Genomic DNA, 22,358 nt, shown 5'->3' with positions numbered 1-22,358 from the left:
AACATACTTACGTAGTACGTACTGAATTATCCTAGGAACTTTCACCTGACTTAATCCTAGCAACAGTTTTACAAGGTAGTTTATTGTTAATTATTACCTTTATATATCAGAAAATTGAAGTTCGCAGAGATTAAATGTGTCCAGGACCACACAGGTAGCAAGGGGCAGAATCAGAATTCCTACCTATACCTGCCACTTCCAAGATTCCACGTGCTAAAGATATAGCACTAAGTGATACAGAATTCTAGGCTCTTAATCAAACACTTGCTTGAGTGTAAATACAACATTGCTTCCTCAGTAAAATCTCTGCTTTTTATCTGAGAACTGGGCTCCTAACGTTGAGAATTCAGTGTAAGCCCTACTAATGGTTGGCCTCTTTCCTATACCCACAGCTGCTCTAGGAGATGCTCAGTGGGGCGTACCTCTACCAGGAAATAGAGCATCTGCCCTGAGAAATGAGTATGCTTCTTCTATTCTGATTATGAAAACTGATATAATCTACCATGTTTTCAATTTTTCAGTTTACAAGAAGGTTAAAGTTAAATGTAATGCTCAATCAAGGCCACAAGCTTTGCTTTTAAATAAAATACTTGGAAATGCCTCTCCTACAAAGTAATGCTTTTCCATTCCTACCCTATTCATTATCCTCAGGGTATACAGTCTTTGTAGAAAGATACCTCAAGTTCTTATGGGAAAATGTCAAGACATGCATGCATTCAATAATAGAGTAAAAAATGTATTTTTCATAATTCAAATAACTCTGAAGGAATGAGCTCCAAAACATATTCTTCATTTTAATAAAATATTGCTTTAAAGTGTATTTAATATATGACATATTACCAAACTAAGGTATCTAGGTCTCCTTGTACAGTCATTTTACTTTTATTGCAACTATGCCTTTTGTGCTGTATATTGTAAATTTCTGAGAACTTATTCTACTGTATCCAGGCCTCAACATGCAAGTAGGATTTGTCTTTTGTCAAAAGATTGCTTTTATTAGGAAAACAATTCTCTAGATTATTATACATAGGAATCCTTGTGTTTAACACAAGTTCATTCAGACATTTACTGCCTGTACAATTCATATACATATATTTCCATTTGAACATTCAATCAGAGGGCACAAATTCAATTAGAAGGGCTTAAATACATTCAAACACAAGGAAGATTTTTTTTTTTTTTTTTTTTTGCGGTACACGGGTCTCTCACTGTTGTGGCCTCTCCCGTTGCGGAGCACAGGCTCCGGACGCGCAGGCTCAGCGGCCATGGCTCACGGGCCCGGCCGCTCCGCGGCATGTGGGGTCTTCCCGGACTGGGGCACGAACCCGTGTCCCCTGCATCGGCAGGCGGACTCTCAACCACTGTGCCACCAGGGAAGCCCACAAGGAAGATTTTTAAAGAAAATTTAAAATACATTTGAACTTGGTGTCCATCATTGGAAGAAAGGTAAGCAACACTTGTAGATATACACCAAGCAATGGATTAGATGCACACAGAGAAATGTGGATGGATAGAAAACACAGTACACATAGTAGGAAACAGAATCGTGATAAATGACAGAACCTATCTATGTAAATTAAAATAAATGCAAACACAATAAGGCACTTTTTCTACTAACAAAATTAAAAATGTATATTCATATATACACACACACTAACATGTTTGCGTAATGGGAAACGATGTAGGGACAAAAGGGAAGCAATGGATCAATCAACCAATGAGGATTCTTGCCTGGACCAGAGATGGTAATGTGCTATGAACTAACGAGTACTACTGACCCAACATTGAAATCTCATAAAAATAAAATAACAAATACATACTTTAGATATGAAGTGATACAAGATTTAGAAATTCTTAGACTCTTCTGAAGGAAAAAAATAGAGAAAATATTCTAATAATTCAGTAATTATGAGTAATTACTAAAAACAGTAATTCAAGAAAGAGGAATAACTGGGAGATAGCCATGGGAAAAACTCAGGAGCGAAATAAAAACTTATCTCATTCTTGAATAATGATCTTTGGTGTTTTTCTTTTAGTGTAATTTAGAGCAAAGGCATATAAAGCATATTATAATTACAGAAAATTTCTACATATTTCAGTGTAAAAGTAATGCTATAATTGTCAGAAGGCACAAGTAAGGAAAAGAGTAGAAGAAAGTGCAGTGGTCTTTATTTTCTCATCATTTTACATCATACGGGAATCAGGAAATAGAGCCTAAAGTTGCAGATTATTTTTAAGGGGGATTTAAAAATTGCTCCTGTCCTGAGTTATTGGTAACGCGGGTAACATGTTTAAGCACAGGCAGCGGGACTGAGGAATGGGATCTGAAATAGCTCTGTTCTTCATCCTGCCCTATTACTCATTCAGGAACCTCCAAGCCAGTGTCACAGACAAGTTATTCACCCAACTGTATACATGAAACCTGTGACCACTGCATGGAAGGCAAAGCACAGGGAAGGAGGAAAGATGACAGATCAGAGATCCGATCTGGTGTGGGGAGTGGAGGGCAGCATGCAAGCAAGGGGCGCCCTGAGCAATGATGCTTGTGTGGGAACTGAAGGATGAACAAGCGCCAACTCATGACAGGAGGGCAAAGAGGCTCGCAGGCCGAGGGCGCACCGCAGAAGCCACAAGGAGGATCACCTGAGGCATCGGGGTGGGGTGGAGAGATGGGTGGAGCACGGGAGATTTTTAGGGCAGGAGAGCTATTCTATGTGACACCGTGATGGTGAATACGTGACATGAGGCATCTGTCAAAACCACAGATGTACCACACACCAGGAGTGAACTCTGTAAATTAGGGACTTTCCTTAATAATGTATCAATATTGGTTCACTATTTGTAACAAAGGTACCACACTAATGCAAGGTAATAGGGGAAACTGCCAGCAGGAGAGGGGGTATATGGGAACCCTCCATGTCATCTGCTAAATTTTCAGTAAATGTAAAACTGCTCTAAGCATAGAGTATTGTTATTTTTTAAAAGTCTCTCAATGACCTTTCACTTTCTCATCCCTTCAGTGGGACTAACAGCAATGTGCTGGCGGGTTTAAAACCTAGGCCAGCAGATGAGCGGTACCATACCTGGAGAAGCATGCAGCCATTTCTGAGCAGCCTTTACAACATTGTTCCGCTCTTTTTTTTTTTTTTTGCGGTACGCGGGCCTCTCACTGTTGTGGCCTCTCCCGTTCCGGAGCGCAGGCTCCGGACGCACAGGCTCAGCAGCCATGGCTCACGGGCCCAACCGCTCCATGGCATGTGGGATCCTCCCGGACCGGGGCACGAACCCGTGTCCCCTGCATCGGCAGGCGGACTCTCAACCACTGCGCCACCAGGGAAGCCCCTTGTTCTGCCTTTTTCCCCCTAAAAGAAATAAGGTTTTTTTTTTTTTTAAGATATGAGCCACCTTTATTTCTTTCTTTAGAATCTTTTCCCTAAGTTGATTTACATTGATAGCTTCCACATGAATTCTGAGTTCTATTTCTCCCTACTACCTTCCGTTATAGAAATAATTCTCTCTGAAGATACAGATGCTAAATACAGTACAAATTATCACCCAGAGATGCCGAACGTAACACTTCAACAACTCTGGAAAGCAGTAACCAGGCCTCTTTTCTCATCAAAGGAGCTCATGAGAGAGGGTACTGCAGACATTCTGATTTCCTTACAATCGCTTTGGCTTCAGCAGTGAAGGGATAGGAATGATGGTGATTTTTCACAGTGGCGGATCCCAGCCTGATGGGGGCTGTACCGCCAGGGTCCCCATCAGAAAGCACAGCGTGTCAGAGGAGTTGCAGGTGACCTGTAGTCCTCTGGGCTCTGGGACCAAGAAGGGCAGGGATGCACTCCTGGACCAGATGGCTCCGCCTCTGTCTCTGACAGTGAGACCTGTGACTTCTTCATTTCTCATCAAAGGGGACTCATGTGTCCTTGGGTTGTCTTATTTTCAATCTGTTACAGTTAATTCCTATCTTCTAATTGAAGACTTTCCTCCCTCTGTTTGTGGCCTGTTAATGGTTTGGTAGTGGTCAGCTGAACACATTACCATGTTTGGTGCTCTGGCTAACTGCAGTAAAGAATGATAAAGGAAATAAGGAATGATTTCTCAACTCGTGCATATTAACTCCCTAGGAAGATTCTTCAACTTGTATCATATAATGCCAAGGCAACAGCACAAACACATGTTAAGCTTTATGATCCCGGGGTGGGAGGGTGCTGTTAAAAACCCCACTGGGGGGCTTCCCTGGTGGTGCAGCGGTTGAGAGTCCGCCTGCCGACGCAGGGGACACGGGTTCGTGCCCCGGTCCGGGAAGATCCCACATGCTGCAGAGCGGCTGGGCCCGTGAGCCATGGCCGCTGAGCCTGTGCATCCGGAGGCTGTGCTCCGCAACGGGAGAGGCCACAACAGTGAGAGGCCCGCATACCGCAAAAAAAAGAACAAAAAACCCCCAAAAAACCCCCACTGGTTTAAATGACACAATGGTAAGCTTTCTCTTCTAGCCTTGCTATGTATTCATTGCCTTCCTCATTATTTTAAGATTCGACAGACTTTGAAAATTTTCATTCTGGGACCTAAAAAGTCCCAGATAGGTATTTGCCTACAATCAAACAATGAACAGTTTTTCCTCTCATTCCAAAAAGGTGTTTAGCCACAAGTGAATGGTCTTTGTGTTCATAAATATACAAAATTTAGCTTTGTATGGTTAACAGAGAGCAATACTATGCTTTTCTCCTGTATCCTCAAGTCTATGTGACGTGCTTACAGTGGACAACAAAAGGAATTTTTGTTCATCCCTCAGATTTCCCAATTCATAATATACGCTAGCCTATATGGGATTTGACACAGGCAGGCATGCAGCCTGACAGTAAAGAACTTCCCTAAAGATTTATGCCATGACTGGAGACCACAGGCACGTGAACTAATCATTGACTTCCATCCACTCTCATGAATCACTGCACAGCTTCCTATTCTGTCACCTGTTCTGAGCTAAGATGACTCTTCGAAGTCAAAGGCAGTTCTATATGGTAGAGATGGAACAAAAATAAATCATAGACAGTTTGGTTTTCCAATCATGGTTATTTTTAACATATTAACAACCTCAATAAGGGATGAAATTGTAATTCAGTAAAGGCAACAAAGATGGCGCTTGGCACCTACGCTGGAAGTCATACTTATGAGCATGTAAAGGACAGGCAGCATCGCAGTCACTGTCCCTAGGCTGTAATGCCAAGCTAGAGCAAAACACACACAAGTGGACACCTAATGAAGGGCTAAGAAATCACTGTCCCTTTGATCGTATTTTACCTCCTCTTTGAAAATGACAAGGACAGGACCGAGAGAAAGGATACAGCTCACCCTAGATTTTGCTTCTGCAAAAATTCCAAGCATTGAGGCATCTGAATCCTGTTTACATCTCTAAATCTTTTAATCCAATAACGATGCTAAGTTTTAGGCTAAGTTATCTTAGTGTGGCGTTCACAAAATACAGAGAAATTTCACAAGATCATTCACAAAGCAACCGAACACAGGAAGACCACAAATGTCCTTTCTACTTAGTGCAGAAGATTCAAGGAGCAGATACCGATACTCGTCTATAAAGCGGATAACCATTCATCAGATTGCTGTTAATGCTGCACTTACACCCCATGGCTAATTGCAGCTAAAATTTCTGGCAAACGGTTAGACCCAGTATGAGTGGAATACTGCTGTACACTGATTAAATACAAGGCTAACCTGTGCTACCTCATCTTTTGTTAGTTTGTCCAGGTACTTTAAAAAGTCATCAGCTAACACGACGGGAATTTAAATAGCCCCCTGGAAAGAACAGTGGAAGAAGTCAACGGAAGGATCTAGCTTATATTTACTAGGAGAAGAGGGTACCTCTCCCACACAAAGATAGACTTTTGTGCTGGTACATTTCATACTGCGACTACCCACATGACTGAAAGTAGTACCGAGAGAAATGGTCGTTTCAGTGAATTTATAGTTGTAAAATCTCAGAGCTAGAGGACGCGTACATTGACTTTTATTCTGCTCCACAAACGTAGAATTCAGAACTCAAGCGTGTTGGTTTAATATATATTTCTTTATCATTGATTGATTGATTGCATTTCCTTTTGAAAAAGCATTAATTCCTTATCTATAGAGAGCTTTTAGAGTTTCCAATCATGTCAGAACCACATTTTCCAAAGTGTATCCCACAGAACACTACTCGTGGGGTCTGGTTAAGATTAGAACAATAGCTTCTTGGATTCCCCCCTTGGAAGTCACAACACACACCAGCATCCTAGGTGTTCTAGGTAGTCTTTTTTTTTTTTTAATTTACTTATGGATTTTGGGTTAAATTGGGTCTTCGTTGCTGCGTGCAGGCTTTCTCTAGTTGCATCGAGCGGGGGCTACTCTTCGTTGCGATGTGCAGTCTTTTCATCGCGGTGGCTTCTCTTGTTGCAGAACACGGGCTCTAGACACACAGGCTCAATAGTTGTGGCTCGCGGGCTCTAGAGCGCAGGCTCAGTAGTTGTGGCGCATGGTCTTAGTTGCTCTGCAGCACGTGGGATCTTCCCGGACCAGGGAATCGAACTCACGTCCCCTGCATTGGCAGGCGGATTCTTAACCAGTGCGCCACCAAGGAAGTCCCTCTAGGTAGTCTTGAAGCAAAAAACTCTGTTTACCTGAGCGAGTGTTTCCCAAACTTACTTAACTACAGGTCCTCCTCCTGCCCCTTAAAATAACACCTCACAATTACCTGTGGAATTTGCATTTCATGAAATCCACCTAGGAAAATACTGATTTGGAATAGAGATTCTGCACACAGCACCTGAAACTATGATTTTTGGTTGAATATTTCCACAGCCAGAACATTTCAGTGATATGTTTTGAAATTAATAACCTCCATCTTACTTTTGTTTTGGAAATTATTTAGTCACCTGAGGCTGAAATTATGTGTATATTGACAAAAGGTAGGCTTATTTTTCGATTAAACGATTAATGACAATACTGGGTGCATGTATATCCAAAAGAAAACCTTCTGAATGCCTGTTAAGCTAGTTTATTTAAAAGTCAAAGATATTTAAGAAATATCCACTATTGTTAGCGACAGTAAAATAGTATGATTGGCTAATTTCCTCCTTAACTCCCAACACTAAACTATTTCAAATTAAAACAGATGCAATCGATGTTTATCCTTTCTACACTAGCACCTCGGTATTGATGATTTTCTTACAATGTATCCTATCCTATCTCTAAGCCTTCCTTTCATTCCAGTCAGAGAAAATCATCTGGTGAGTGCCCTCACACTAAATTGTCAGAAACCTACTCTTTGCTCCTCCAAAACATATGGACATTTTAAACGATGCCTTTCTAAAGACAATACTTATCCCAGAAGCAAGCATTTCTAACGGTGGAGACAGGACAGGTTACACGAAAGATAGATTTTGAGTCAAAGAGTGATCACAGAGTTTTCAAATAACTTCAGATAAATGTTACTCTACTTAATGTATGGTGTGATCAGGAGGCCCACAATCCCTGTCTATTCTTAGGCTATTTCTCCATCCTTAACCAAGAGCAGCTTCAAAGCAAAGGTCAAACTACCTTCTTTTCAAAGCTCCCTCTGTTATTCCAGTTAACATAGATCACACTTGCTTCTAACAGCTACAGTCTTTATTTACACCACAAAATAGAGCATTTTGTTACTGTCCTGTACCTCTCAAATGGGTGCATGTTATATCCTTAAAAAGAATAAAATTTCTTTGAAGGCAAAACCCTGGCCTTTCACTTCTGTCAGATTTATAGCACAGGGGGAAGAACGTACTAAGTGTCTAACAAATATCTGACTAATGGTTTAGAACAAAAGGAAAAAGTATCAATAAAAAGGTGTCAATATGCTTAGAAAAATCTTTGTCAAAATTAAAGTAGATGAGAGAGGGCCCAGTTGAACTGAAAGGTCTCCATATAGGCACCAAGACAGAATTCTCTGTGTGGATAAGGTCTGCTTAATTGGACACTACGATAAACCACACACAACCAACAATTATGAATACCCCGTCAACAGTATTCAAAATACACTTCAAGGCGTATACAGAGTACACATTTTATGTTTATATGTAAAATGGGCATGACAATACTACCTCACTGGGTTATTCTGAGGACTAAATGAGAACATGTATAAGGTGCCACGAACAGGGCTTCAAACATTCCTATTATAAACGTTGATTTACTTACCCCTCTCCCTCTATCAAGTCCTCCAAGTTTAACTTGAACACAAGTTTTCTTTCCACTCTTCTCTGCTCTTTATTTTATAAAACCCTAGTCACTTTGGCCCAGTAATTTTTAAAGAAAAAATAAGTGATTAGACCTCATAAGACTAATATGAAATATAGCGGGAAGGGAGAAAGAGAAAAAAATTTATGTAAACATTTTTATGTTTAACCTTCATAAGACATTAAGATATTTTAAAGACAAGAATCATATCTCCATTTGCTATACAGAAGCTCTAGTTTTCAGTAAACTACTTTTTTAAAATGCTCCCCTATTCTGAAATAGTCCTTCTTTATAGGAGCACAGCTCCCCAACTCTGTTCACCAATTTTAGAAAACTCCAAAGAACTCCTTCTAAGGTCTCATATCTGCTCACCATATCCAAAATGTAATGCTTCAAGTTAATTTCTGGAATTCTCGATTTGAACTGAGCCTAGTACTAAGGTAACCCAAGATTCTCTTTCTTCAATGCAAGCAAATAGTTTAAATAAAATTCAGTTCAGACTCTAAAGCCACTGAACTTGTTTCTCAAATGTTCTCACAGTTGGTAAAGAGTTGATGGGAATGCCGGCACTGCAAGATGTATTTCAACTGTCCTCCTTGTATCCTTAGCTACTTCGACTCTCCTTCTATAAAAGAGCTTTATGCAGGGTCTCCTACGACAGACAGACAGCTTCCCACAATTACTCCAAGTATTGCACGTTCTCCTCCACTGGACCCCTCCCTTTCGTCATTCATCACCCCTCCCCGCCCCCATACTTCTTTCTGCTATAGCAGAGGCTGCAAGTCATTAAGACTGGTCGCGGAGTGAAGGGTAATTGTGAGGTGGTATGACAGTGGACAGACGTACTGGGTGATCCTATTCACTATCCTATTCAAACACACTCCAGGAAGCATGTCTGCTTGCGGAGATGCAGTATGGCCGATGTTCAGCACGTTTAACTGAGCTATGTGTCTACTTCTGTTTTGTTTTGTTTTCCACTTATGCTCACAATGCCATGGGATATTGTTAGTGCTCCTGAAGGCGGGGAAAGAAAAGGACAACTCTGCATGCATTTAATTATTTCAAACCCCAGCTCAACTATCAAACTTTATATTCTGGAAGAAATAATTGAAAAAGTTCCAGTTAAAGAAAAAGAGAGCGAAGTAAGGTAACAATTTTTGAGTATCTGCTCTGACCTAATATTCTTCTGGGCGCCATAATTCCCATAACAACCTGGAGTGGTAGAGTTACTACTGAAATAGAGACTGTGGACTCAGTACAGCCATTAAGTTGCTCAAGACCACTCAACTAGTAACTAGCAGACGTGGGATCTAAACCCAAGCATGCTGTGATTTTAACATCTACTTCATTTTACTATATCATCATGTTTTTCCAGGCTTCTATCTTCAAAGGCCACTCAGACCATTTCATTCCTTTGCTTTTATTCCCATTCTTGCTTTCTGTTCCCTATACTCAATCAGCAAGTTAAGCTTTGGCATGATCTTGTCCGAAGTTTATCCTAAATAATAAATACTTGTGCAGTAAGTGAATTAAGTAAATGAACAACTATGTTCCTTGACCTCAGCTACCTCTCTTCAACGTTTCTCAGTCTACTTACATGTCCTCATTCCTTTAATTGTCCTCTGCTAATGACTGTCTATAAGGAGGGTGCTGACGAGGATGTGTGCGACACTCATTCCTGTTTTCAAAACACACTTTTTTTCCCCCCAAAAATGCACTTATTGGGTCTTCAAGAAGTTCACAAAGAATGGTTAAAGCAAAATCAATGAGTGGGCTAAGATAAAGAAAATTAACACAAAAAAGTTTTTTTTTTTTTTTAAAGATTTGAGTATTTTTAGTCAGGAACAGATAGGACAGTTTTGCTTCTCCCCCAGATCCTATAAAATATGAATTAGAAGCAGTATCACCTCTTTGATGAAAGCACTTCTTCTCCAAAGCCCTCCATGAACACACAGCCCGGGCTACTTGCATGCCCTCAAGGAGAGAAACTACAGCTCATTACTTTTTGTGTCTATAAAACACTGAACCATCTTGGACACACAGTTGGAATACAACAAATATTTATCGAAAGGGGGCACTAAGCTTAGCTGTTTCATGTAACTACTTTCAACCTCCAATTCATGTGCCAACTGCCACCTTGCTAACCATTTCTTCGTTCCTCCTTACGTTAAAACTCCTAGAAAGGGTTGTCTAAATTCACTGTTCCAATTCTCTTACATTCATTCCAATTAAGCCTTTGCTTAATTAACCTCTTTTCCAAATCAGCTTTCACCAAGACAACCCATGACCTCCAAACTGCTAAACCCAGTGGTCAATTATTAGTCCCCATCTGGCTTGACCTATCAGTAGAATTTGCAATGGGTTATTACTCACACCTCCTTGATATACTGTCTTTGCTTTGCTTCCAGAACACCACAATCTCCTGGTTTTCCTCTTCACCCACAATTTCCTTTGCTGGCTCCCCCTCTTCACTCCAAATCCTAAACCTGAACTGCCTCAGGGCTCAGTCCCTTGGTCTCGGCTAGATTCTCCTCTCTAATCGACCCATATTTATGTCCTTTGTGAGCTCAGTCATGTAGATCTTGGCAAATCCAAATTTGTATCTCTAGTCTAGACTTCCCTCTCTAACTCCGGTCCTGAACATACAACTGCCTATTTGATACATCCTCATCTTTTATCTCAAACCCGCCCCATACACAGCTTTTGATCTGAGTGGATATCTACTACATCCTTCCAGCTACTCAGGTGGAAAGTTTCTTTTTTTTCTTTTTTCATACCCCTGAGGAAATCCCATTTACTCTATCTTCTAAATATATCCAGATCCCTATCAATTCTCACAATTTCTTTCACTACTACCTTATCCAAGTCACCATGACAAGATCTCCCCTTGTCTCACCAGAGTCAACTCAGCTGCCAAAGAGACTGTCATACCGTGAAGTAGGTCAGAAAGAGAAAAACAAATATCGTATATTAACGCATATATGTGGGATCTGGAAAAATGGTACAGATGAACCGGTTTGCAAAGCAGAAATAGAGACACAGACGTAGAGAACAAATGTATGGACACCAAGGGGAGAAAGTGGAGGGTGAATTGGGAGATTGGGATTGACATATAGACACTAACTAATATGTATAAATAGATAACTAATGAGAACCTGCTGTATAAGCACAGGGAACTCTGCTTCACTTCCCTGTACAGTAGAAACTAACACAACATTGTAAAACAACCTAAAATACCCTAATTAAAAAAAAAAAAGTTAAGTCAGACCTACCCATCTCCATACTGACTGTACCCTCTCAAGAGAAATACTCCTAGCTTTCTGAAAGCTTTCCATTTCCCCCTTCCGGCCCCTGGGGACTCTGGCTAGGCTTTAGATTCTGTCCATGGAGTGAGTCTGAGGGAAATGCTGTCATTATTAACGAATCCTCGTTCTGAGCCAGCCTGGGGTAGTCTGTTCTACGTACCGTGCTGTGGTTAAAGGCACAAGGGCTAAAGAAAGACTTCTGGATTTGAATCTTTTCACCATGTTTGTGTTTCGCTTTCCTCATCTATCAAACCAGAATGAAAGGACTGTTGTGAGGATTAAATGACTTGATATGTGAGGTACTTAGAGTAGTGCCTGCCACAGAGTAAATGCTCTAAACATTCCCTATTATTTTTATCGTACAAAAGGACTTCAATGGGCAACAAAACAATGCCTTACTTTTTTTTTTTTGGCAAGCTTTTCTTTATTCTCTGAACTTCAAGCTGGCTTATTTTCGTGCAATGCATTACTTTTAATTTTAGACCATTTACCTGTCTCTCATTTTTCGTGTCAAGAACGTTAGGATAATTTTGCCTCCTGAAAGCCATCTGGAAAGTGCCCCATGATATGCTGTGCATTATGTGTTGGCACTGTGTGAAATAAATACACCTTTCAAGTTACACAGACCACAGTCTTAATGGCCACAGCAGTCTTATATTGGTACCTCTTACATATGAAGCTAAGAGTCTTTAACATCAGAAAAGTAAAAGTACTGATTTGGGGAGGGGTAGTTTTTGATGTCTTGAGGTAAAATTATGGTGAGACTTCTGAGAGAAGTACCATGCTTCAATGCGGCTTAGCTTCACAGCTCTGTGCTGTAAAGGAGACCATTATCATGGAGCCACAATTAAGCAACTAGATGTGACGCACTGGGTTTGGAGTAACAACTGATACGACAGCAGTCTACGTTCGTCACAAACCAAGTGTGTTGCAGGATGATCATGGCCGCGTTCACCTCACCACTGAGAGTCTTTCACCCTCTCATCTTCCTACAAGTATATGTGCTCACGTGAGTCTAATGCTCTTTTACCGTATTTCTCTGTGGTGGTCAGGCTCCGAGATGGCGCCCAATGAACCTTGCCTCCTGGAATTTAGGTCCTCGCCTAGTGACTCCCCACACTGAATAGGACTAACCTATGTGTGCCAGTCAGCCCTTACGGAGAGGAATGGAGCTGCTCCCTGCCCCCCACCAGGGCCGCCGTCACCACCCATGAGCCATATGACGGATGCTGGGACAACTGAACTTCATGACACCCCAAGCTTGAAGCATCCAGAAAAGTCCAAATTCTGGATCTGCAGAGAAATTCTGAGACATAATAAATGTTTATTGTTGTTTTATGACACCAAGTTTTGTGGTGACTTGTTACACAGCCATAGGTGACTAACATCTCCGTCTCTTTCTAGATGCCTTTGTCTGCATTGCTGTACCTTTCTATCCCCACTGCTTTTCCTCATTTGTTGTGCCCTTTCTGCTTCTTTAAGTGTCCCTAAAACAGACAACAGGTGTATATGTTTGTGTGTGCATACATATATATGTATGTATATATTCACTTTTGTTCAAAAGAATACATGGAACCCTCTTAAAAAGTGGAAGTATGAAAAGGTTTTTCTTTGTTTCTAAAGGAAAACAACCAGCTTTTCTTTGCCCCCTTCTCTGTGGGTTATCTGGACCAATTTTTCCCTCATCTCTATTCTTTCCTGAATTGTCAGCTTGGGAAAGGTAAGGTGAAGTTAGAGGAAAAAGATTCTACGACAATCAATAAATTGCATCTTAATGGAATTAAGATACATAACAAAGTCATGAAAACACAGCATCTTATGCTTAACCACGCTACACATATCTAAATTCTGTATGTAATTATATACTGTATGCAGTTATTTTAAAAGACTATATTAAAGCAAGAATGAGCCATATTTCATGATGATTTTGGCATAAGGGGAGGGAAACCGTTAAAAATATTGTGCATTAACTACCTCAATTCCTATCCAAAAGTCACTTATTTAATTTCATGTAAATAAATGATAAAATGTGACCAAATAGTTATTTTTAACTTGGATACTATAAAGTTTCCAAAACTGGATCGTCTAATTCTAGACATATTTCAGGAGCAACAACCAAGAGGCTGCTCCCTGTGTTCTCTACCTTATATCTTCTCCTCTTCTAATTTTTTTTTATACAATAAAAAATTTCATTTTAGTTCTGCTGGAACCAATTTATGGTATCCTAGGAACTCCACAATGATGGAAAAGAACAGGTACTCACAACAAAGCAGAATTACCAACATATTTATGGTCCTGTCATTTGACAGGGAAGGTCAAAGCTTCTGAGAATTTATTCATAACCCTGTACCAGCTTTCAATTCTTTGAAAATTGCTCCTTGATACCCAGCTTCCCTGAAATCGCCGAGAGTGGCAGCCAATCTCTTAAGGCATAAATCAGATCCTAAATAACTGATAGCACTTTTTTTCCTCTAGACTCGGACAAGAAAAGCACTGCATTTTCATTGTAGAACGTGGACACTTAGGAAAAACAGTGCACCAAGGATGTGTTTAGGGTTTAATTTCTGAAGTCATCTGTAAGAAAACAGTCTTTGTTTGGTATTATAAAAAATAAAGGTCCTGCTCTTGAATGTCACTGTCATTTTTATATCCTCTCCTCTTTCATTCTCCAAATCCAAATTCAATACTATCATGGACTTAGTGACTGTCTATCATGATTAATCCTGTCATGACTTTGTCATTCTGTACTTAAAATGTGCAAAATGTGTGATTTTGGCATACTATAATAGAGGCCAATGACAAGTGAAATAAGTGTGTGTATATATATACGTATAAGTGTGTGTATATATATACGTATATGTGTATATATATACGTATATATATGTATATATATACGTATATATATATGTGTGTGTGTGTGTATGTGTATATATATATATATACATACACCCACACACACACACACACACACACACACATGCAACTAGCTACTTAGAAAAATGAGTAAAATTAAAGGGAGATATATAACAACAAAAACAGGCAGGACAAAATATTTTGAATTTTTTTCTATAGGATGTCAGTAATTTTTTGTTGCAGGGAACCTTAGGAACCAGGCTGTGGGAGGCCTTTATTCTACTAATTAGTAACATTATTTTTAAAATATTTGGCATTTAACATCTCAGTCATGGTAGCTGTCCATTTCTTCTACGATATATTGATATACCTGGTGAAGGGTCCAAAAAAAAAAAGAAAAACACCATGCCATGTGAAAAATAGTTGAAAACTCAGGATCTTCAATCAGCAGGCATGGTTTTCAATCGAAGAGTTATCTCTTTCTACGTATCAATGAAAATAATTGTTGCCTTTCCATTTAGTAGTTTATGTTAATAAAAATTAATATGATCCAATTAAGGGCCATTCAGATGACTGTCTTCTTTATAGATTTTTTTTTTTTTGAGGTACGTGGGCCTCTCACTGTTGTGGCCCCTCCCGTTGCGGAACACAGCCTCCGGATGTGCAGGCTCAGCGGCCATGGCTCACGGGCCCAGCCGCTCTGCGGCATGTGGGATCTTCCCGGACCGGAGCATGAACCTGTGTCCCCTGCATCGGCAGGCAGAATCTCAACCACTGCGCCACCAGGGAAGCCCCAGATGACTGTTTTGTAAGAGAAGACTGGCATTCAATCCCAGTCGCTCTATTTTAGCTTGTACTTAGCATTGTGTTGGCAACAACAGTGCTAAGGGAGTTGGCAACTCACAGAGATTCTACTGTGGTGAGAATCAGCAGGGACTCTGGGGTCTGACTACCTGGAATCGATAGCTGTCCTGCCACTTACTGGCCCTGTGACTTTGGACAATTTTATTAATCTCTCTACATCTCAATTTCCTCATTTGCAAAACTGAGGTAATGATATTATCTGACATCAGAGAGTTGTTGCCAAGGTGAAATTAAGTAGTACACATAAAATGCTCGGATCTGAGTGCATGGCACATAGCTTTTAATAAATCTTACCTATTCCATTCTCATTACTTTATCATGGCAAATGAAAAAATGACCGAGGTAGGTTTAATGTGTGAATTTTGCATTTGTGTGACGAAAGGGGTTCTGCTGTTCATCTTTAATTATTCTCTGATTTTGTCAGATAAGCTAATGGAGAAAACAAAAGACAGAAGACAGGTGACAACAACCACACAGTGCTTTTCTATGAAATACATTCATCTAACTTCGCCACTGTCTACACTACCCCTGTTCAGCCCCAATCCCCATGCTAAGGCCAGTCTACACAGCAGTCTTATGTCACTTTCCCCATATCTCAAGGCTGCTGTGAAAACACAAACCAAATAAGTGGGTAGAGAGCCTACTGCATGAAAGAAAAGCCCAAAAACCCAATCATTGCATGTCTTAAAAAATGCCATAATTTTACTGCCTTCTTTTACATCCTAGCACTGCTATAAATTCACAGCGATGCTCTGTTTGGACAGGTTATCCTAGCAGCAGTCAAAATCTGAACCCTTATCTTCTGACTCTAATTTGAACACCGAATCTGGTATAAGAAGCTATTGGAAAAATGTCATCTTATGGCAATTTTTAATTCTCAATGAATTTTTAAATATTAATAACATAAGTAACACTTTTATACCTGCTACTTCTTAGATACTGAAGAATAAATATTTTTTAAAAAACTTCCCAGGGCTTCCCTGGTGGCGCAGTGGTTGAGAGTCCACCTGCCGATGCAGGGGACACGGGTTCGTGCCCTGGTCCGGGAAGATCCCACATGCCGCGGAGTGGCTGGGCCCGTGAGCCATGGCCGCTGAGCCTGCGCGTCCGGAGCCTGTTGCTCTGCAACGGGAGAGGCCACAACAGTGAGAGGCCCGCGTGCCGCAAAAAACAAACAAAAAAAAAAACCAAAAACTTCCCAGTCCTTTCTCTCCTAACCTACTTATATACTCAAATAGAATAAATTTTTAATAATCAGGATAATTCTGCTATATGAGAAGCCCGCATGATATCACAGAAGGCAGTGTAGAGAGCACAAAATTAAGGTAAATACAATACTTATGACCTCAGAGAAATCTCATTCTGCAGGCCCACTTGAATATGATGAAGGTCTCCTCACCTGCCCTTTGTGATTAGATGCGTTAAGAAAGCACACTATGTCTGATACATTGTCTGGTGTTTCTCACCGAATAGGACACTTTTAGATTAGTCCAGTTTTAAAATAAGGGGTGATGTAAAAGCTAACAACACTACAAAGTTAGTAGTGATGGGTGAAAAGTGTGAAAGAACTATGGCAAAACAGAACGTAAAGCTCTGGACATCTGGGTGTTCAGAGTTCTAGCAGTGCCGGGACAAACTGCTAAAATTGATACATGTCAAGATTTAACATTTCTGGGCTTCCCAGGTGGTGCACTGGTTAAGAATCCACCTGCCTATGCAGGGGTTCAGGGGTTCAAGCCCTGGTCCGGGAAGATCCCACATGCCGTGGAGCAACTAAGCCCGTGTGCCACAACTACTGAGCCTGTGCTCTAGAGCCCTCGAGCTACAACTACTGAGCACACGTGCCACAACTACTGAAGCCACCACAATGAAAAGCCCACTCGCCGAAACTAAAGAAAGCCGGCACACAGCAACGAAGACCCAACACAGCCATAAATAAATAAATAAATAAACAAACAAATAAATAAAATTTAAAAGAATTTAAAAAAAAAGATTTACCACTTCAGGGCTAAAGTCGAGGTTATGGTAAGTCTTCTAATCACTTAAAACTTAAATGAATATGGAGTGGATAGTGAGGTTTTTTTTTCCCTCTAATATGTAAGCCTGATAAATGATGCTTGAAAGTACCACCAGTCATTTTTATGAGTGCCCAGCATGGCAATATAGGAACTTTTTTTTCTGTACTTAAAGAAAGATTTTCTTTGTTTTGTCTTCATAAGGATGGTCACATCCCTTGTTGGAAGAAATATCACCTCTATAAACTTAAATAGCTAAGATACTATCCTTTCTTCCTAAATTATAAAAGCCAACTATGAATATATTTTAAGATATAAAAACATGGATCTGATCCTTCTCAAACTCTTCCAAAATATAGCAGAGGGAGGAACACTCCCAAACTCATTCTATGAGGCCACCATCACCCTGATACCAAAACCAGACAAAGATGTCACAAAGAAAGAAAACTACAGGCCAATATCGCTGATGAACATAGATGCAAAAATCCTCAACGAAATACTACCAAAAAGAATCCAACAGCACATTAAAAGGATCATACACCATGATCAAGTGGGGTTTATCCCAGGAATGCAAGGATTCTTCAATATATGCAAATCAATCAATGTGATACACCATATTAACAAATTGAAGGAGAAAAACCATATGATCATCTCAATAGATGCAGAAAAAGCTTTTGACAGAATTCAATACCGATTTATAATAAAAACCCTCCAGAAAGTAGGCATAGAGGGAACTTACCTCAATATAATAAAGGCCATATATGACAAACCCACAGCCAACATCATTCTCAATGTTGAAAAACTGAAGCCATTTCCACTAAGATCAGGAACAAGATAAGGTTTCCCACTCTCACCACTATTATTCAACATTGTTTTGGAAGTTTTAGCCACAGCAATCAGAGAAGAAAAAGAAATAAAAGGTATCCAAACTGGAAAAGAAGAAGTAAAGCTGTCATTGTTTGCAGATGACATGATACTATACATAGAGAATCCTAAAGATGCTACCAGAAATCTGCTAGAGCTAATCAATGAATTTGGTAAAGTAGCAGGATACAAAATTAATGCACAGAAATCTGTTGCATTCCTATAATGATGAAAAATCTGAAAGTGAAATTAAGGAAACACTCCCATTCACCATTGCAACAAAAAGAATAAAATACAGAGGAATAAACCTACCTTAGGAGACAAAAGACCTGTATGCAGAAAACTATAAGACACTGATGAAAGAAATTAAAGATGATACAAACAGATGGAGAGATAGACCATGTTCCTGGATTGGCAGAATCAACATTATGAAAATGCCTATACTACCCAATGCAATCTACAGATTCAATGCAATCCCTATCAAACTACCAATGGCATTTTTCACAGAACTAGAACAAAAAATTTCACAATTTGTATGGAAACACAAGACACCCCAAATAGCCAAAGCAATCTTGAGAATGGAAAATGGAGCTGGAGGAATCAGGCTCCCTGACTTCAGACTATACTACAAAGCTACAGTAATCAAGAGAATACGGTACTGGCACAAAAAACAGAAATATAGATAAATGGAACAGGATAGAAAGCCCAGAGATAAACCCACACACCTATGGTAACCTTATTTTTGATGAAGGAAGCAAGAATATACAATGGAGAAAAGACAGCCTCTTCAATAAGTGGTGCTGGGAAAACTGGACAGTTACATGTAAAAGAATGAAATTAGAACAATTCCTAACACCATACAGAAAAATAAACTCAAAATGGATTAAAGACCAAAATGTAAGGCCAGACACTATAAAACCCTCAGAGGAAAACACAGGAAGAACACTCTGACATAAATCACAGTAAGATCCTTTTTGACCCACCTCCTAGAGAAATGGAAATAAAAACAAAAATAAACAAACGGGATCTAATGAAACTTAAAAGCTTTTGCACAGCAAAGGAAAGCATAAACAAGACGGAAAGAAAACCCTCAGAATGGGAGAAAATATTTGCAAACGAAGCAACTGACAAAGGATTAATCTCCAAAATATACAAGCAGCTCATGCAGCTCAATATCAAAAAAACAAACACCCCTATCCAAAAATGGGCAGAAGACCTAAGTAGACATTTCTCCAAAGAAGATATACAGATTGGCAACAAACACATGAAAGGATGCTCAACATCACTAATCATCAGAGAAATGCAAATCAAAACTACAATGAGGTATCACCTCACACCAGTCAGAAAGACCATCATCAAAAAATCTACAAACAATCCATGCTGGAGAGGGTGTGGAGAAAAGTGAACCCTATTGCACTGTTGGTGGGAATGTAAATTGATACAGCCACTATGGAGAACAGTATGAAGGTTCCTTAAAAAACTAAAAATAGAACTACCATACGACCCAGCAATCCCACTACTGGGCATATACCCTGAGAAAACCATAATTCAGAAAGAGTCATGGGGCTTCCCTGGTGGTGCAGTGGTTGAGAGTCCGCCTGCCGATGCAGGGGACACGGGTTCGTGCCCCAGTCTGGGAAGATCCCACATGCCGCGGAGCGGCTGGGCCCGTGAGCCATGGCCGCTAAGCCTACGTGTCTGGAGCCTGTGCTCCGCAACGGGATAGGCCACAACAGTGAGAGTCCCACGTACCACAAAAAAAAAAAAAAAAAAAGAAAAAAAGAGTCATGAACCACAATGTTCACTGCAGCACTATTTACAACAGCCAGGACATGGAAGCAAACTAAGTGTCCATCGACAGATGACTGGATAAAGAAGATGTGGCACATATATACAATGGAATATTACTCAGCCATAAAAAGAAATGAAATTGAGTTATTTGTAGTGAGGTGGATGGACCTAGAGTCTGTCATACAGAGTGAAGTAAGTCAGAAAGAGAAAAACAAATACCGTATGCTAACACATATATACGGAATCTTAAAAAAACAGAAAAAATGGTTCTGAAGAACCTGGGTGCAGGACAGGAATAAAGACACAGACATAGAGAATGGACTTGAGGAGAAGGCGAGTGGGAAGGGTAAGCTGGTACGAAGTGAGAGAGTAGCTTGACATATATACACTACCAAATGTAAAATATGTAGCTAGTGGGACGCAGCTGCATCGCATGAGGATATCTGCTTGGTGCTCTGTGACAACCTAGAGCTGCTTGGTGCTCTGTGACCACCTAGAGGGGTGGGATAGGGAGAGTGGGAGGGAGACACAAGAGGGAGGGGATATGGGGATATATGTATATAGCTGATTCACAGTTATACAGCAGAAACTAACACAACATTGTAAAGCAATTATACTCTAATAAAGATGTTAAAAAAATAAAAGATTCACATTTGTGCACCCATGGGTATTTCCTTCTTAAGGAAGATGGTCCTGAAACTATAATATTCAATACTTGATAACTGAATCCCATGAACATATAGATTTACATCAAAACTTTCTATTTTCACATCCAATTTAAACATGAGTCAACCCTGAGTTATTTTTTAGAATCTAAATGTGAAATGGAGAAATATTATCATTTATAAGGTGTATAGTAAATGTTCTATGAAATATGTTCAGAGTCCTTGAAACAAGTTAGAACTGCACATTTCCTTGGGTAACCATGACTCTGCAAAGATTCAGTATGTTGGATAAGAAAAAAATGAAATTATGATCAAAGTTACATATGTAGCCAAAAAACCCCCACTATGATACAATTTAAAGTACCTTCAATTCCAATTTTCCAATTTCTTAAATAAAAATTTTCTTAGTAACTTTAAACAACAGAGCTCTAAGTTTTAAAATGTAAATGAAAAAAGAAAAGAATATCTTCAAGGAACAATAAAAACAATTTAGAATATTAAGATTAACAAAATCTCATGTTTATTCCAGACTCAAATATCCAACTGCCTATTCAAGATTCCTACTTGAAGGTTCAATGAGCATCTCTAACTTAAGGCAACCAAGGCTAACTCCTATTCCTACCCCTAGTTTTCAGTCTATCCTATTCCTCTCCCTGTTTCCAGCATGTCAGTAATTGGTACCACTATCGACCAAGCCAAAAACTAAACTGATTATTCTATTCAATAAAGGACATCATGAACAAAGCTAGCAGACACATGATGTAATGAGAAAAGATGTATTGTAAGGTTCAAAGCTGACAGGGGATTTATCTTTAAAATATAAAAGGAATACTTGCAAATCAGCAATAAAAATTTGACAGTATCCCCAACAGAAAAATGAGTAAAGCAAGCAAGTATATGAAGAGATGCTCAGACTTGTTAGTAATTATAGAAATACAAATGAACACGATGAGATATCACTTGATTCCTATATACTTTATATCCAGATTTGGATAATGTGAAATATTGGTGGGGATATGGGGATGATTTTTAAAGCGCACACACACACACACACAACTCCCCCCCACACTGCTGGTTTGATAAAACTGTTCCAGAGAGCAGTCAGGCAATAGTTAAATAGGATAAACAAATATGCTATGATCTTGTAATTCTTTTCCAAGCTCTCTCTCTCTATATACATGTCAAAGAAAAGCTCACACGGTTCTGTAAGGGAATATATGTGAGGCTGTGCATTGCAAAATTATTTGTGGTGATGTAGCTTGGTAGGGGTGCAGGGAGATGCAGGGTTTAGAAGCAATTTGGTGTCCAGCACTCAGAGTGGATTGGCAAATATACTAGATATACAACACTTCATGCTATGCAAAGGAAAAGAATCGATGTATACACAGCAACACAGATAGATCTTAAAAACATAATGCTGAGTAAAAAAGGTAAGAAAAAAGGTGGAGGAAGCTTAAAAGCACATTGCTAAGCAAAACAAGCCAGTCTAAAAAGATTACATATTGTATGATTCCAATTATATGCCACCCAGGAAGAGGGAAAACTATAGAGACAGTACAAAGATGACTGGTTCCTGGGGTCCAGGAGAAGGTGGGGAGTGTGATGAATAGGTGAAGCTCAGGGGATTGTTAGGGGGGCAAAGGTGTACTGTACTGCATGCATGGTATTGTAAAGGTGGGTACATGACAGTATGGGTTTGTCAAGACCTGTAGAACTTCACAACACTAAGAATGAACTTTATC

At 39.7% G+C, this 22,358-nt stretch overlaps 1 protein-coding gene across 6 annotated transcripts in view; it reads right to left on the bottom strand.

Moving 5' to 3' along the window:
• TPK1 (thiamin pyrophosphokinase 1) overlaps positions 1–22,358 on the bottom strand; it is a 361,659-nt gene that overhangs the window by 126,955 nt on the left and 212,346 nt on the right. The window lies entirely within an intron of this gene.

This window comes from Globicephala melas, chromosome 9 (genome assembly GCF_963455315.2).
Source record: "Globicephala melas chromosome 9, mGloMel1.2, whole genome shotgun sequence".
Lineage (NCBI taxonomy): Eukaryota > Metazoa > Chordata > Mammalia > Artiodactyla > Delphinidae > Globicephala > Globicephala melas.
Note: the sequence above shows the minus strand (reverse complement) of the source record. Positions and strands in the feature narration are given on the sequence as shown.